The sequence below is a fragment of the Peromyscus maniculatus genome, chromosome 14 (assembly GCF_049852395.1).
Source record: "Peromyscus maniculatus bairdii isolate BWxNUB_F1_BW_parent chromosome 14, HU_Pman_BW_mat_3.1, whole genome shotgun sequence".
Taxonomy (NCBI): domain Eukaryota; kingdom Metazoa; phylum Chordata; class Mammalia; order Rodentia; family Cricetidae; genus Peromyscus; species Peromyscus maniculatus.
The window spans coordinates 69,610,754-69,629,531 of record NC_134865.1 but is presented as its reverse complement, the minus strand read 5'-3'; the positions used below and the strand labels follow the sequence as shown (position 1 = coordinate 69,629,531).

The following is an 18,778-nucleotide window of genomic DNA, read 5'->3' as shown; positions in this document are numbered from 1 at the left end:
TTATGGGAAGGATCCAGGATCAAGCTATCTCATCTCAAAAGATTGATCTGTACAGGGAAGAGGTTCCTATAGGCAAGCTGTCAGGTCTGGAACCACAAGGGCTAGGCCAAAAGAAGCATTGCTTTATATAGAGACTATCACTGGGGGACCCTTAGATGGTCTTTAGCACCTAATAGCTGCTTTCCTTAATTAAAGCCAGCATTTGCCTGACTGAGGCAAGAGAATTCCTCACATAAGAATCATCTATGTAACATTTCATTTTTTTTCCCTCTCGTTCCTCTTGTATCTGAGAAACTAGACAGTGTATTGGGAATAGTGAAGTGGTTCAGGAAAAAGGTTCCTTCCAAGAGGCAGATTCCCAAATCTGAAACTAGACTGGACTAGGTGGAGAAAAAAAAAGTTTTAATAGGTTGCCTGGTCATAAGTTTCAAGTTTTGATTTGGAAATAGCTGGGACTATATTTTTCATTCCTAAAGACAAAACTGTGTGTGTGTGTGTGTGTGTGTGTGTGTGTGTGTGTGTGTGTGTGTGTGTGTTGGGGGGTGGGGAGTGGGGTAAAAAGGTTTCAAAAGGGATGGAATCTCCTGCAGGCATTGGTGAGTGGAAAGGAAACCACTTCCGGATCCTATCCCATGTGGTTCAACTCTGCACAAACCCGACTGCACTCTGCACCCAAAGCTTAGCAGTGCAGCTTGCATATGTCTCATGCGGGCTTGGTTCTGAGGACCTACCTTACCGTGATGATGGTAGCTTCAGACAGAGAAGTAGCTATTTCCACTCTACCCAAGGGTAGGCAGGAATGCACTCGAATGGGACAGAATGTCTTCCAAGGCAAGAGTATCACCAAGGAAGACACATTCTAGATGATTTTACCCTCTCCAAAGCCAGGAGAAGACTCTTTGGACTGTGGGGTGATTCCTTTCCCACAGACGTATGTAGTAGCCTCTTCTTCACTGGGGAGGATCAATCACGTGGGGCAGATGAGTTGGGAAATTGGAAGAAAATCTCACAGGGGAAGCTTAAAGTTTTCAAATGCTAGCTTTTCAGAAGTGATTCTCTCCTCTTTTTTTTTTTTGGGGGGGGGGCAGTCGTGTTTGGTTCTATCCTAGGTCTCCGGGCTATCCAGCCTCTGGTTCCTGGTCTTCTCGTCAATGTCAGGCATGGACTCCCTCTTGTGATGTGGGTCTCAAGTTGGACCAGTCATTGGTTGGCCACTCCCACAAGTTCTGCACCCCCTTTACCCCAGCACATCTTGCAAGCAGGACAGGTTGTAGGTCGAAGGTTTTGTGGCTAGGTTGGTGTCCAAGTCCCTCCAGTGGAAGTTTTGCCTGATTACAGAAGATGGCTGGTTCAGGCTCCATATCCTCCATTACTAGGAGTCTTCTCTAGAATCACCCTTGTAGATTTCAAGGAGTTTACATTGTGCTAGGTTTCTATCTTGCCCCCCAAATGTGCCCCCAATTCCAGTCATCTTTCCCAGTACTTTCTCCCCCCACCTTCCCACCTGATCCCTCATGTATTCATCCCTATAAGCGCTCAGTACACCTGTGAAATCTATTCCATTTCCCTGTCCCAGGGAGAGTCATGAGTCCCCCTTTTGAGCCCTCCTTGTTACTTAGCCTCACTGGGTCTGTAGATTGTAGCATGATTACCATTTACTTTATAGATAATAATCCACTTATAAGTGAGTACATACCATGTTTGTCCAGAAATGACTCTTAAGTTGCTTGCCACTACTTAGGTAAAAATGGGCCAACAGAGAAGCTTGGCGCTTATGACTGTAGAGTTAATGATGAGCCAATAGCAGGGCTGCTTTCAGCTAGCTCAAAACAAAAAGGTAAACTAACAACAGCAGATGGAGTTACCTCTTTCCTCTCTCAAACACACATCTTAGATGTTGGACCACCCTGAGTAGCTCTCCACCAACTACCAACTTAAACTAATAGTAATAGCATATGGCTAATTATTTCTTTATTTTGGGGCCCAAAGACAGGAGCCTGGATTTCATGGACAAGCCTGGTTTGTAGGCAGAAGCCTGTTTGCCTGTTTCCAGTTTAACCTGCAATGTAATCCTCAATGAGGGAAAACATGAGGTAACTAGTTCTTTGTTCTGCTCCTGGCTTAGTCACTTTGCCCTGTGCAAGGTGCTCTAGCTTTTCCCCTCTATTCTGCTGTCGTTAAAAGCTCTTTTAAACATCCTTCTGATTTCCATTTTGTTTTTGTCAGGGAAAGTGAACTAAGGGAGGTGTTTCTAACCTAAGGTCTCACCATGCTAAGACTGAGGTCTTTTTCCAGGTCTCTGGTAACAAAACCAATGTTTGCTGAGCTTGCAACATCAGAAAGACTTTGAAAGGAAGGACGGAGCTGCTGATGGAAACATAGTCATCCATAAAGAGATTGTCACTTTGGGAATATTCCAGAGAGAGTGTATCAGTATCTGTATTCATACTAAGAGGGAAAAGCAGTAAGGGGTTTGCTTCATCTGCTCCAGAAGCATTTTCTTTTCTATCAGAGTTCTCAATAGTGACTTAGTATCAGACTCAGACATGTGAGAAACAAGGATGGCCCACCAGCTTCCTATGTGAATGAAAGGCCACTAGTCATTTATGCCTATGGTTCTGATTGAGTCTCTTCCTCTCCCACAAATAGCTTTAAGTGGCCACATACAAACTTGAAGACCATTTGCTTTAGTTTTACAATGGCACCTCTACCTTAAATGTCACAGGGGAACATTTCTAAGAATAGTAAGGCATTTTTGATGTCTACAGGAGCTCTTTGTTGACAGTCTTTTCATCTGTAAACAAAACTATGTGTTGTTTGAATCATGCTTCCTCTTGGTAGAGGCAGAGAGGCAGAATCAGGGGCAGACACAATCACAGGGCCAGAGGCAGGTACAGGAACAGGTGCAGGGGCAGGGGCAGGGGCATGGAGGGAAGCATGATGTCAGAAATACAGAATCCCAGCTTGTCTTTCTGGCTCACCACGAATGCTAAATGAGGCCTAAGGCTCAAGTCCAAATCCATTGTTGAATAACTTTTAAAAGCAAAGGGTGCTGCTTTATAATACTTTGAGCTCTTCTAGACTCTGTGCTTATGCTGTCTTTTGTTTGGGGAAAAAGCCAACCCTTAATATCTAGACTCTAGCCTATATCATCTTCCCCCTCAATTTTAAACACAAGCTCTAAAATTTGTCTATTCACTTTTTCTCCTGTTGCTAGTCAGATTTCTCTTTGCTAGTCAAATATTTTAAATTGCTTTGAGTTTGAGTCAAATTTTTACACATTTTTTATGGTAAGAGGAGAGCATGGGGACATGCTCCTGGTTCTCAAAAGTAGAAACTGTAGGAACTAGTACCTAGCAAACACCAGTGGATGAAATAGATTGGTGGAAATTTCCTGGTTTCACAGAAACCACTGGATAAAATTCATGGAACTCTCTTTAAATTTAAAATTTAGAATTAAAAATGTTTTGCTTGTTTGGCTTTTTGAAGTACAAGAGTTTGAACTTAGGGCCCCAAGCATGCTAGACAAGTGCTCTACCACTGTGCTACATCCTCAACCTCTTAAAATTAGAATTTCTTGCCGGGCGGTGGTGGCGCACGCCTTTAATCCCAGCACTCGGGAGGCAGAGGCAGGTGGATCTTTGTGAGTTCGAGGCCAGCCTGGTCTACAGAGCGAGATCCAGGAAAGGCACAAAGCTACACAAAGAAACCCTGTCTCGAAAAATAAAAAAAAAAAAATTAGAATTTCTTGACTGAAGACTCCTGTCTGTTTTTCTTCATCTTGCCAAAAAACCAAACAAACAAACAAAAAAACCTCAACCTCGGTTGAGAGACTGGGTTGCCAACTCAGACAGACACAGAGAGTTTCATCAAAGGTCTCCTGTTCATCTCAAATTCACAGATCCCCTTTAATGTTAAAGCCAACGGAATTAGGTAGGTTTCCACTTGCTAAGCAGTGGAGAAGGGAGGGACCCTGATGTATTGAGTTAGTCTATTCAATAGGCATCTCTTAAGAATCAAGGAAATGGGGTCAAGGTCTAGGAAGGCAGGGATCAGCCTGAATTCATGATGAGTTCCCTTTCTCTGTGTCCTTGCCGGGAAAAGCACCCACATGGAGCTTGCAGTTTTCTTGAGTAATATACTGCTCTCTTGGATAATTTTTATCTTTCTGGAGAAGAGTCAGCTGTACAACATATCTTAAATGCTGGTTGAGGTAGTTCATTTCTGGGTCAATAAATGATCCAGATTTGAAGCACAGCTATCTTACTGAATTGCCATGGGAATGCTCTCTGGGGAGTTCTTTCCATGATTGCTCCCAAGAAGAGGAACATGTCAGGGCCTGCAGGCCCAACATCTCTGAGAATAAACACTGCTGAAATAGTTCCGGGATTTACCCTAGCTGCTGGCTAAGGCTGTGCTAACCTTTACATCTTAGTCAGTTCCTCTACTTCAGAGTGTCAGCTTCCTCCCTGTCTTGACTCTAGCTTTCAACAGAAAGCATAGACTATACCTTGATGTCACTTCCAACAGACCAATAAGAGGCACACACTAAGGAAGACGCATCCAGAATGGGAAATTTGAGAACATTAGCACATTTCGTATTAGGTGCTCCTTACTCACTGGAATGAAACCAAGTATGTGAAAAGGCAGACATTTAGCTCTTTTGATTGTTTTGAGATTATTCTACACGATCCCAAGCTACTCATTTGGAAGGAAGCATGCCAATATGACTGTCTGGTTATCATTGGTAACAATGTCCCTTCACACAGATGTCAAGTGTTTACGACTCAGTGCTGTGTAGCTAAACTGCTACACAAATGCTCACCGGGCTTTTACAGTGGGCAGGCAATTGTGCTAAAGATGATATCATATCCTGAATAGGCAGTCTGATAGGATACTGTGAAAAGAAAGGAAAAGATGTAGAAGCCTTCATAAAAAAGAGTTTTCTAGGAAAATAAGTATGTACAAGAGGAAAACTTGCAGGAATACTCATGTGCAAAAATCACAAGAATAAGTATTCCTTCCAAATTTCCTTTATCATGCTTCAGTGATCAGCAGTGGCACTATGAGCTTAAAAAACTAGCAAAATGGAAGGTGAAGTGTCATTTCAGAGGTAAGACATCATACAACCTGCAGCCATCTTGAATGGAGAATGAGGCAACAGTGTTGTACTTCTGGTACAGGGTGGTAAGTGACCACCCATGTCTGTTCTTGCTCCTTCTTGAAACACAGTAAAATTATTTTTCAGTTTATATAGCTATAAAGATGGGGGCAGGCCAGGCCTAATACTTGCAGTGCTCCTCAGCAAAGGCATAGATATTTGAAAGTTACAAATTAAGCTAACAGCTGTTACAGCATATCCTTCCATGTTGACAAATATTCTCCCCTAAGACAAAGGGAAATAATGGGTGAACATTTGCTTTAGCTGACAGCAAGCAACTATGGAGAATACAACTTTGAACTGTCATGGGGCGGGATGATGGTGCAGTCTCATGAACCACCCCAACCTCAGCACATGCACGACTCACTCTTTGCGAAGGGTCCTTTCTATGGCACACTCCAGGTCTAGGGTGCACATGCTGGCAATGCAGATTGATGCACTGGTGCAGGAGCCAATGCTTGAAAGCGCTAAAGACATCTTGGAAAGGGAGTCTGGGATGCTGTTCCAGGGGACAAGGAGGACTTTGGTCAAGTGCAGCCCTTGATTTAAAAAAATCTGTGACTCTCAGGAGGAGGGCAAGGAGCAGCTTGCAGACACAGTCTCTCATTCCTAGATCTGAGTTGACATGGATAGAGTGAACTGGAAGCCTGGAGTCACAGTGTCTGAAACCGGAAAACAAGTAGGTTATACAGTAAGCAATCTAGCAGATGCAAGAAGGCTAACTCTCAAACATAGAGAGGGAAGGACTGACCTTGTTTATACTACGGTCTTCCAAAAAGCTCCAGAGTTGAGAGTGTGTTTGCTCAGGAGCTTCCAGAAAGGATGATCTCCAGTACAAAGGATTGAGAGCTGTTGAAGTGGTAAGATCCTCTGTTCTATTCTCAGACTATAGGTCTTCTTCTCCCACCCAGGAATGAAATTAAACTTATTACTTGGAAAAGAAAATAAAAAAGTAAGCCTGTGTGCCTGAAGCATCAAAGCATGACTGAAAGAGGTATGCCTGATATAAATGTGGAGGCTCTACCACGGAGAGTAGAAACTGCACACTTGCCTCTTCTAGTAGTCTACTACAGAATCTTGACACCAAGACAGACATTCCATCTTCTCTGAGTTCACAGGCTCCCCTCATCCAGGTAGAGTGTCCTGCTCTCTTTCTAGTGTTTCATGAGAATACTCAGCTGATAGTTAATGATGATCCGAAATATCTGAAAAGCAACAACAACAACAACAAAAAACTCCAAAATACTTGTAAAAAATGATAGCACCTGTGGGTGAGAAATGGGCTGACATACAAAGAAAAATGTTGAGGCCATAACACAGCTCTTAAAAAAATAAAACTTGATTAAAAAATCTAAAGAAATTAGAATATAATACTAAAGAAATCTCTTCTGAAATTTAACAAAATACCAAACACAAAAAAGTTAGGAAGTAAAATCATAAAAAGTAGTTCAGGTGCTGTGGTGTGTAAGCATCAAGCATTCAGAAAGGAAACCAGCAGCAGTAATCACGCTGAAGGGAGAACATAATCCACATGGAAAGATATGAGTTCTCATGCTACAAAACCTAACTGCGATAAAAAGAATTACTACACCACAAGGAAAAATTCTACAAAATTATATGGGGAAAAAAGATACACACACACACACACACACACACACACACACACACACACACACACCAGAGCCAAAATTGAAAAGGACACACAAAGGAATAAAAATGAGACCTTTTGTTTTCATGGAGACTCAGAAGTTAGAAGATGTTATAGCAATGACCACAGACTTCTGAAGGATTTCATATTCTCAAGCTGGGAATCTTAAAAATGTAATTAATAAATGTGGGACACAGTAAAGACAATTCAAAGATGCAAGGATTCAGATTTTACCTAGATAAAAATATTTCCAGGAAGATGCTGGAAGTTATGCACCATCATGCAAAATGAGAAAAAGAAGATGTTGAGTGTCAGAGAACCCAAGTTCTAAGGAAGATTTAAACCCCAATGACCCTTGGAATTATCATGATGGGATCTTATAACTCCTTTTGGGTCTGGTATATCCTTCAGGGTTACTATGAAATGAAGAACTACCTGACCCATACTGGACTGTGACATGAATGAGAAACAAGCAATTAAGTGAAGTTCTTATTTGGAAATTTGCTTTTGAAAACAATCAGTACATTGGTACCAAGGGTACAGGAACTTGAGCTATGTGGCATATGTGACTCACTAAGAGGCATAGAAGAATCAAGTATCAGAAATTGGGAAGACAAAGCCCCAAATAATCCCATTATTATAGCAAGCATTGAACAAAACTGTCATTTAACTGGAAGAATTAGTCTTGGGCAAGGATTTGAGAGAACTGGATATTCTTGGTGCCATTTGGTACCTTGTGAGAAGAAAGAGATGGCCTTGTCTACAAGAGATAAAGAGAGCACTAACATATGAGCATATTTATGCTTGCAAACCACAAGAAAGAAGAGGTATAAAACAAGACTTCTCACTAAGATAAAGTAACTTGAGTGGGAATACCCCATTCTAGCCTAGCGGCCCCTGTGTGATTGCCAGTAACTGGGAGAAAGATGCATTGCGAGGAGGAGTTGGTAATGGGAGCAGTCTATGTCTGGAAAGTAGAACTCTATCCAGCACTCCAGGAGTGGTTATAACTCTTGAACTTGTCTGTGAAACTCTGGGTTCTAAAGGAATCATCCTGCTGAAGAAACCATGGATCTGGCCATGATATCGTTAATTCTTTGAGAACAGTGACCATGACCCGACTCTGTAGACAGAATCAAGGCTTCTAGGGCTTGATTGTGGCATGACTGACAACACCCATGTCAGATACGAAGGAGAATATAAATCAGACTTGCACAGAGCAGAGAGATGAGTCACATAGCATAGTCAAAGTGTTTTTGCTGTTCTTATTGCTGTGCCCCAAAATACCTGACTGAACAACTTAGAGGAGAAAAGATTTGTTTCAGCTCACGGTTTTGGAGGGACAAGTGCATCTTGGGGAGAAGTAAAGCTTTGTGCCTGGAGTGGCTCTGCCCGTAGTGATGGGAACACATAGAGACAGCTTGCTATACCTCGGCAGATATGGAATCAGAGAGAGTAGGACTGTGGGCAGGGCTTGGTTATAGGGCTCAAAGACCCACCCTTAGTGCCCTTGTGCCCTGCCTCCATCATCCATAACCTCCAAAGAGAGATCCACAGGTGGAGAACAGGTGTTCCAATACGTGAATCTATGAGGGACACTTTAGATCCAACCAATAAGCTCCAGCAAGTGAGAACTGGGGTCAATCTAGGAACTACCCTTGCCTTCCAGTATCCAGTGGGATCTCAGAACTTTGCTACAGAATGCAGTTCATTGAGGTGTTTTTCTCGTCGGCTTTTGAAGAGCTGTCCCTAAGCTGCACTTTACTTTGGGACTTTGAAAGTGAATATTTGGCATTCTTCAGCCTATAGGTGGCTGACTCGAGAGAGTAAAACCCTTTCATGTCAACCCTGGGTTGTCCTTCTCTGTGCACAGTGGACAAGATGGTCTGATGATCAGAGAAGCAGGCTTGACAGGGGCGGCGTTCACTCCTGCACTTTCCTCTCCTTAGCATGCAGTGAAAACAGCTCTAATATCCCCTGCTAGTATGGCAAGCTTTATGACTGAGTTCTGACCAATAGGAAGTGGGAATAGAATGTGAATCATTTTCCTTAAGCATACATAGCATCTTCCAGCTCTTTCTTCCCTACATAGAAAACTCTGGCGATACCTGTTCTAGGTGATCTGGTCAAAAAATAAGGTGCACGCACGTTGTAACTGTTGTAGCCACAAGAGACAACGAACAACGCAAAAGATGAAAATGCATTGTGCAAAGCCTTGAAAGGTCAAGGTTCAAAGGTTTGTGTCACTTGACACCTCTTACTCTGAGACTTGTGTAATATTGGAATTGGTAGATACAATGTGCTGTTAAGACATGTGAAGCCCCCAGGGTAAATGGACCATGCATGCCAAGCATTTCAGGGCCACTGATTTAGGGTGAACCAGAGCTGAAGGCTCTGAAGATATTCTCCCAAACAAGAAACTGATAAGATTTGAAAGAATGATTTTTTTTTGGATGAGGCTTCGTGTAGCCCAGTCTGACCTCAACCTAACTGTAACTGAGGCTGCCCTTAACCTCTGGATCTTCTCGCCCTCACCTCCTAAATGCTGGGATTACAGGCATGCACGACTATGCCTGGGTGAATGGGTGTCATAAAAACCTGCTAGAAAGTTTGAATTAGAAAAGAACGGAGCACTAATGATAGGAAAAAGCAAAATGTGTTTCATAAAAGAAGAAAAAAGTAGTTTATTTAGGTTTTACTTGTGAAATCCAGAATAACTTATCATATTCACATAACCATGCTGAGCAGAAGGAGTTGGGTGTAGAGCTCATAAGACCAGGGTAAGGATAGATTGGAAAGAGTCCTTTCTGATACTCTTTTATGGTAGAGGAGGAGAAATGATTTTAAGATCCTTTTCAATGGTTAAGTTCATGCCAGTGGCCTGGATAGTAGTCAGTCTTCAGGCAAATTGTGAAGAAAAATAAGATGTGTTGGAGATATAGCAACACCAAGGCAATCCAACGACTCTGATCTAGCCCCATCCTGCTTTCCTGTACGTGCTCAGATATGTACCAGTGGCTTAGAGATCATGTCTTTGTCAATGGTTTTTCCTATGGTAAATCCCAAATCGCAGTTGTTCTTTGCAGGCGATGTCGTAAATCCCAGCCTTGGCACATCAACACACACCAATAGCAGTTGCTGCAGCAACCGTTTCTCTGGGTTTTCTCCTCATTCTACCCTGATGATGCCAGGGGTCATCACATCACATCACATGGGCTAAGTCTGGTCCATCACGTCTTTTAAAGGATAGTTTCTCTTTTGGCTCTCTTCATTTAGGTATAATGTGACCATAATCAGATTCTCTAATAAAAGAGAATCTCTCTCTCTCTCTCTCTCTCTCTCTCTCTCTCTCTCTCTCTCTCTCTCTCTCTCTCTCTCTCTCTCTCATATATATATATATACATATCCCCATGGCATTTTCTCATCAATTATCTTCTCAATGAATCTGTTTTGTCACTTACCCATTGCTGGTGCAGTGCCTGTACAAAACAAGTGACAGCAGACATTCACAAAGTTTGCCTTCTCAGTATGTGGTGCATAACAGGTCCTTGGTAAGTGAATAAATGATTAGGTAGGTGTGTAATAGGCATGATGGTGTGCCTATTACATGTGAAGCATGGAGTAAATGAAGTGGTCCTTGAACTTCATTTTATGATGGTGGCATCCATAGACAACTTTTTACTTTGGTTGATATAGAATATTGCCTTCAAAATGGGGCATTCAGATCTCTATGCCTCTCCTGGCATTACATAATTGTCCATTCTGATTTTCTCCTTTCCTTAGTCTGTCGCTCCTTTCATCTAAAAAAGTCAAACAGTTCCCCTTTGCTAGTTCTGACTGTGGCACATTGCTTTCTGTCATGAAAACTCCTGGGCTTGACAGGAGAGTCTTTTAATAGATAGAACCAAGAACCCCATCAATTGTTCTTTTCTCTTGCATGAATTTCTGTAACAGGTGAAGCATAGTTAAAGAAATGGCAATATTTGGCCTTTGTTGCATATATTTTCTCTAGTTCAGAAAGATCACTAACTTCAGGTCATCATTTTAATGATTTACTCTTTTGCCCTTCACTGTTACCAAGAAGTGCATAGATCGTCAGAGTCTAATAAAGGGGAAACAGTGCTGAAGAGAGATAATGAAATCCCAAAATGTCCTGACCTCTTTGTACCATCCTCTCAAATGTGTTCCACATAAGTGAGTCCTCTAGTTATTTTCAGTGACCTATCCCCAAGATAAGTCTCAGTGACTTATCCCCAAGATACGTCATCAGCTGAAAAGAGAAGCATCTGCAAACAACTTAAGAGGACAAGGTCAGGTAAGGTTGATACTAAAACTGTAAAGAGACTATTTCAAGTCACCTTGAGTAAAACTTGCAGATGCATTCTTTATGATTTCTTTTAGTTTTGATATACTTTATATCATAACTGTAAATACGTATTTAAATTACAGTGTTCATTCTGATTTACTTTGAAAAAAGTCTACTATCTTCTATGTTTTGATGTAAGATTAAGAACCCGAATACAAAAGTTGGATATAAATTTAAGTACCATTTGGTTCTCCTGGATGTAACTATATAAAACCAAGTGTGATCAAAATTTCTAATAGAATCAGTGTTTTTTTTCTTACCTACATATATTACTTTTAACTTTTCCTGCAATTTGAGTTTACTGTCTTGGGCAATGTAGTTCTTCTGTAATTGCCAAAAAAAAAAAAAAATGAACAGGATGCATAAAACTCAGAAGCAGTAAGAAGGCTGATTTGATACGGGCCCCATTAGTGGGACCTTTTTAAGAGAGACACTGGACAAAGAGATCAGACAGAATCCCTAAAGAAGTGAAAGATAGGTAATATAGCCTGTAAGATATGCTAGAGAGAGACTGAGTGGAACACATGATGGAACAAAAAATAGCCTGTTGCTAGTAGAGAGACAACAAAGAACAAGTTGTAAAACGTGATGATGATGATGATGCTCCTTCTGGGTTGAAAACTGTCACCCTTAAACTGGTCACCCACTGGTGACTCCCAGTGCTGTTCTATCTTGTTCCACATGTCCCCTGACTGGGAAATTCAGTCAAAACCTGTAGCTGTTCAGCAGACTAATTTCCAAGTCGTTGTTTTTGACAGACATCCAACACCCCGAGTCTCCTGGGGGAGATAGTGCTTGCTTTGGCTCTAACACATTTTCTGTTTGCTCGCTCCTGTCTACACCTTGACTGGATTTTATGACCCTGCTGTATCAGTTGGGGTTCTTTAAAGGAACAGAACTGATGGAATATATATATATATATATATATATATATATATATATATATATATATTGGATTTATTAGATTGATTTGATGAAGAGTCTAATGAAGGTAAGACAGAGTATTAATGAGAGCTAATGAAATCTAAAAATGCCCTCCTCCATCCTCTCAAACATGTTAAGTATAAGTAAGTCCTGTAGTTATTTTCAGAATTTGGTCTGTGTAATCTACCAGTGGCCATCTTACACTAGACACTAGATATGCCGGGAATCTGGTAGTTGTTCAGTACACAAGGCTGGCTGGCTCAGCAGTCCCAATCTGTCTCTGAAAGCCTAGAGGAGTCCTGGAGTGCTGCCGGTCTTGAGTCGACACTGGAACCCCAAAGAAGTCGGCTCTAATGTTGGTGAAGGAATGCTGCAGCAACAGGATGGATGAACTTGCGGATGAGAGTGGGGGGAAGCAGGTAAAAAGCAAATTCGCCTTCCATGACCTTTTATCTATGCTGCCACCAGAAGGTGCTGAGCACACTTGGGGAGGTCTTCCTGCTTTGAACACTGTGATGAAAAGCATCCCTCCTGGGAGAGCTGTAAGATGAATTGCTAAATGGTCTTATTAAAACCTCATTAAAAAACTTGGAGCCAGATATTAGGGTGAAAGCTGGAAGACCAGAGAAACAGAACAAACCACAGCCAACCTCAACTTACCAACTCCTCAGCCTCCACCGCTAGACTTCCTGTTTACTTACGCTTTATACACCTTTCTTGCCCTGCCATCTTCCTTCCTAATGCTGGGATTAAAGGCACGTGTGCTTCCCAAATACTTCGTAGCAAAGACATGAGATCTCAAGTGCTGGGATTAAAGATGTGTGCCACTGCTCCTGGCTCTGTTTTTGTGTGGCCTTGAACTCAAAGAGATCCAGATGGATCTCCGCCTCACAAAGTGATAGGATTAAAGGTGTGTGCCACCACTGCTTGACCTCTATGTCTAATTTGGTGGCTGGCTCTGTTCTCTGATCCCTAGATAAGTTTTATTGGGGTGCACAAATAAAATATCACCACAGAGAGCCTTACCGCTTGTCTTCTAGTTGACTCCAAGTTTAGCTATCACACTCACTGTCCCAGGTAAGTCACCATGTGGGCACCATGCGACTCCAGGGCCCAGACAGTATGGGCTTTTCTTCTGTGTCTCGCCTAGTGCACTCCAGCCTTCATGGGGCTGTTCCCCCATTAAAAATATACTCAAAGCTGTATTTTATACACTTGGAGTAAAGACAAATGCAGCCAGGCCACATTCCATCTATTTTCTTATTTTACAAAGTTTGATGTGTTCCTAAAAGTGCCTGGGTCTTGTGTACCCTAATAAAATTTACCCGAAGATCAGAGAGACACAGGGTCTGGTATCTATTGGCCAAGACAGGTAAATTGATCCTACTTGTGTTTGTTCATCCCCTCCCTATCTGAAATTTGTTCTCTTAGCCACATCCCCTTTGCTTGCCTTTTGCTTTGTCTAACATTGGAGACCAGTGTGACTGAAATGCTTTAATTCAGTTGCTGAGCCTTTCTATTCCATGGTCTTTGAGACAAGACATTAGACTTCTGCTTGGCTATGATGAAGTGCGTGATACACAACTTCAGGGAGGAAAGATGTCTTTTTGCTTATTGTTTCAGAGATCCCAGCATGCGGTTAACTGACTCCATTTCTTTGAAGCTAAGGTGAAACCTTTGGAGGAGGAGGAAGCTGCCTACCTCACAGCAGCAGGGAAGACAGACAGACAGAAAGACAGACAGACAGATAGACACACACACACACAGAGAGAGAGAGAGAGAGAGAGAGAGAGAGAGAGAGAGATGCAGAGACGGACCCCCCAAGAATATGGCCCTAGTGATCTAATTCCTATAGCTAGGCCCCACCTCCTAAAGTCTCTGGAGCCTCCTAATGTCACATACTGGAGACTAGGCCTTCAGTACATGAACTTGTAAGGGATATGGGAAATATTTCCTATCTGAACCACAGGGAGCAGCTTGCCTGGGAGTGCATTACAGAGAAACATTGCATCAGAGAGGTTTCTCTTGACACCCCTCAAAACCAGAATTTGCACACCCACCTGGCAAAAAATTTACCTCATCTTTTACTCTTGCAAAAAGAGGATATCATTTTTAATTCCAATACTGAATTTAATACTGTTAGAAATGAATAACAGGAAAAGAGCAAATTTATCCTTGATTGTATAACATAAAACTTCAAAGTAATGGTTTACATTATAAGAAGTTCATGTGTGCAATCTTCATAGCTTTTAGTAATTTAGGTTAAGCTTTTATGAACAATACTGTGATTTAGAGTTTTGTTATCTTATTTTATAATTAGTATACTTATTTGGCTAAAATATTTAGTCATTCTTTCCTGATAGTCTGATTAATGACTCGATGAGAATAACTTTCTTTGCTCATTAGATTGATATTTTTAATAAGCTGAAATAAGCTAAATATATAGCACCACATTTTTACTGTATATTCACATATATATGTATCGTGTATTTATGTATATAATTATCAAAAAAGTCAAAATTAGCAGTACAGTGTTATATTTGTTTCTGTGGCTTAGTAGTATAATTTGAGATCAAGCATTTGGTTATCTCCAGTATTTCTCTTCTTTTCTTCTTCCTCCTCCTCCTCCTCCTCCTCCTCCTCCTCCTCCTCCTCCTCCTCTTCTTCTTCTTCTCCTTCTTCTTTTCTTCTTTTCTTCTTACTTCTCCTCCTCCTCCTCCTCCTCCTCCTCCCCCTCCTCCTCCCCCTCCTCCTTCTTCTTTGAGACAGGGTTTCTCTATATAACAGCCCTAGCTGTCCTGGAACTGGTTCTGTGGACCAGGCTGACCTCGAACTCACAAAGATCCACCTGCCTCTGCCTCCCGAGTGCTGGGATTAAAGGCATGTGCCACCACCACCCGGCTCCTCTTTCTTAAGATCCCTTTCTCTACTCAGGTTATTTTGTGCTCCCATATAAGTTTTAGAATTTTTTCCTAGTTCTGTGATTACTGTCATTAACATTGTGATGAGGGTTTCATTGGGTTTGTAAATTCCTTTCAGCACTAGAGCCTCTTCTGTAATATTCTGTATAGTGACTTGTCATCTGTCAGCTTGGATATCTCTGTCAGCTTTACTTCATCAAGCAATCTACTCTTCAGGGCTCAATGCCCAGTGCCCATCAGAAGGGGTAAAGCAAACTGTTGTAACTGCAGTGACATCAAACTGACATTAAATAAAGATACAGAAACACACGTTAGATGAATTAAAGCTGAATAAGATAATACCTGACCATAAAACAGAAAATGACAAAACAGATGTAGAGTGTGATGAAGTTGAAAATGATTTATGGTCCATATAGAAACAATGAAGATAAAGGAAAAAGACAGGGAAGTGGGACAGAGGAGAAGACGGGCTAAATGCAGGATAAGAAAAGAGAAGAGGGAGGGATGGAGGAGAATATTATAGAGGAAGAGGAAAAAAGACTTAAAAACATAATTTTAGCAACAATTTCCCAATAACAGAAACATTCAAATATAAAAATTAGAGAGACAATTTTAAAAATCCGAAAATATTCTTTAAAACCCACTAGGATAAGTCAAAATATTGCTACTAGTTCGGGGGAAACACAGGTCAAAATTGAAGAAAAAAAGAAAGAGAAAAAGAAAAGAAAAACCAACCCACTATTGTACCAGTGTGAATGCCTTGTCAGGCCAGTTGTTATTGTAGTTCACAAGTGCACAGCTGGATGAGATTGACACTTGTTTCTAGAGCGCTATGAAAGCTAGTAGGGATTAATCTTCCAAATCAGTCCCAGCTGGTGTCTTCAACAATAGTGTCTTGCCCTCAGATGCTGAAGGGCAACGAAGAGCATTGGCAATAGCCTGTAATGTTTAGTGGTCTCTGGGACCTTACTGGCCAGCAACTAACTCCCGAAGAAGTAACCCAGTCCTGGCACTGGCTTTTCTATTTACTAGTCTTGGTGTCAGTTGGGACATTATTGTCTTCTTATAGGGTAACTCCATTTTAACTGTGCATGCATGTGCGTGTGTGCAAACGTGTGTGTGAACTTTTATGGTAGTAGGTTTCCGAATGCCCTTTTCAAAAGGTCTTTAGTTTTTAATTCCTTTTTATATTCCTTCTACCCTGACATCCCATTGCTACCCAATTTAACACTTCCTGTTCTATTATTCCCCTTTAATGCCTGATACCGGTGTAATAGTGGCAGGGACATCATGGGAGTGACCAACTACTTTGCAATTCAATTTATAACCTGACATGATTATCAGGCCAGGAACCTGTAGCTAGGGAGGTCATAGTCATTAGGAAGACCTATTACTATTATGCTGCTACATGGATAGTAATTAAACCAACTACTAATTCTCATTATACCAATACATTTATTGCATCTCTTAATTCTCACCAGAGAAACTTGTATTTGCTGTGAATGTTTATTTACACAGATACACAACTGGGCAGGCTGCAGAGACTAAGAAACTGCAGAATGTTCAGCCCTAAAGAGAACCTAAATGTAGTACAGCCTCCTCTCAAAGCTCACAGGGTTCATTTTAGAAGAGGAGGCAGAGTGTCAGGGCCAGAGGCAGCAGATGACTAAAAAGAAACAGTGTCTTCTGAACACAGCAGGGTGGCTGCACAGGCAAACTCACAGTGGTGTGGGGAAATCCAGGGAGAACTGTGGGGTTGGGTATGATCAAAATCCATTGCACAAAACTATAACAAAATATTAAGCAATGAAAAGGGGAAGTAAAAGTTCCCTAATAATAAAAAGATGTATAAAAAATTAACACAGTGACCCACAGCTGGCCAAGGTGTAGAGAAAGAGACACTGGAACTCTCAGCTCTAAAAGGAACATATATACTGCATTCTCCCTAAGGCTGAGGAGGGAGCATTGTGGAAGAGGGGTCAAAAGAGTGTAAGCACCCAAGGTGGGGTGATGACAAGAAAACGCACTCTAGACACAGCAGGGCAGTTTGACATTCAAACACACAGCAGATGGCATAGATTGCACAAACCAGTGCAAATCCAAGCCAGACAAAATCTCAGTGTGGAGAGCTGAGCGCACAGTCCCACCCTCAGCTATAGAGCCCCTGGCCATTGTTAGCTGCCAGAAGGAGGGACAGGGTTCTTACAGTGTAGCCCTTGGTAAGTGGGCCACTCCCCAGTGGAAGGACACACAGCCTGGAATATTTGGCCACTACAAATTGGTCTTGCAGGATTAAAAGATACAAAGCAGGGTTGGTAGGCCATGGGGGAATGAATCTGTGATAAGCTGCAGGGGTTGGTGTGAATGTGAATATGATTTAAACATGTTACAAAACTCTCAAAGAACTAATAAAAATACGACTGCTAAAAGAGATGAATCTATGAAGAGAAATATAATGAAGTGAAAATGGCTCTAGAGTGTAAGTGAAAAATAAAACTGGCTGGGAGATGGCGGCGCACGCCTTTAATCCCAGCACTTGGGAGGCAGAGGCAGGCGGGTCTCTGAGTTCCAGGGTATAGGGCTGGATTTGTAGACATGTATTGTTTAAATCTGGTTTTATCATGGAATATCTTGTTTTCTCCATTTATGGTGATTGAGAGCTTTGGTAGGTTTAGTAGTCTGGGCTGGCATCCATGGTCTCTTAGTGTCTGCAGAATACCTGTCCAGGACCTGGCTTTCAGATTTTCCATTGAGAAGTCAGGTATAATTCTGATAGGTCTGCCTTTCTATGTTACTTCCATGTCCTTCTTTAGGTTGTGAAAGTTTTCTTCAATGATTTTATTGAATATATTTTCTGTGCCTTTGAGCTGGAATTCTTCTCCTTCTATTCCTATTTTTCTTAGGTTTGTTCCTTTTATGGTTTTCTAGATGTTTTGTGTGAAGAATTTGTTGGATTTAACATTTTGTTTGACCAATGAATCTATTTCTTCTATCATATCTTCAATGCCTGAGATTCTCTCTTCCATCTCTTGTATTCCATTGGCTATGCTTGCATCTATAGTTCTGGATAATTTAATCAGATTTTCTATTTTCAAAATTCCCTTGGTTTGTGTTTTCTTTATTGCCTCTGTTTCAATTTTCAAGTATTGAACCATTTTCTTCACTTGTTTGATTTTTTTCTTGGCTTTCTTTGAGGAATACATTGATTTCCTTCAATTTTTTGTTTGTCTTTTCCTTGATTCATTTAAGGGAAGTTTTTATTCTCCTTTAAGGGTCTCTATCTTCATCATCTTCATCAAGTTATTCTTCAGGTCATTTTCTTCTGCTTCATCTGCGTTGGGATGTTCAGGTCTTGCTGTTGTAGAACCATTAGGTTCTGGTAGTGCCATATTGCTCTTTATATTTAAAAATATGGAATGCTTCATGAATCTGCATGTCATCCTTGTGCAGGGGCCATGCTAATCTTCTCTGTATCATTCCAATTTTGGTATATGTGCTGTGGAAGCAAGCACCCCATCACTTTTTTTCTAAGCCATAGTATCCACATCTGGAATCTACTACAAGTTGATAATATTTTCTATTGTGGAATAAAACTTTATTGCAAAATGGAAGGTAGTACACATCTGTGGACCATATGTTTTCTGTCACAGTTACCTCTGTTACCAGGGCATATAAATATACTCAGCTAATACATAAGTTAGTGGATTTGGACACATTCTAATAAAACTTGAACAAGAATCAGGTTGCATTTGATTAAT

The 18,778-nt window shown here is 41.3% G+C and overlaps 1 non-coding gene across 1 annotated transcript; it reads right to left on the bottom strand.

Annotated features, from left to right (window-relative positions):
- Positions 1-18,425: 18,425 nt before the first annotated feature.
- LOC121822649 (U6 spliceosomal RNA) lies at positions 18,426-18,532 on the bottom strand. Its single transcript, XR_006063818.2, has one exon. It is a non-coding gene; the product is annotated as a U6 spliceosomal RNA (small nuclear RNA).
- Positions 18,533-18,778: the final 246 nt, after the last annotated feature.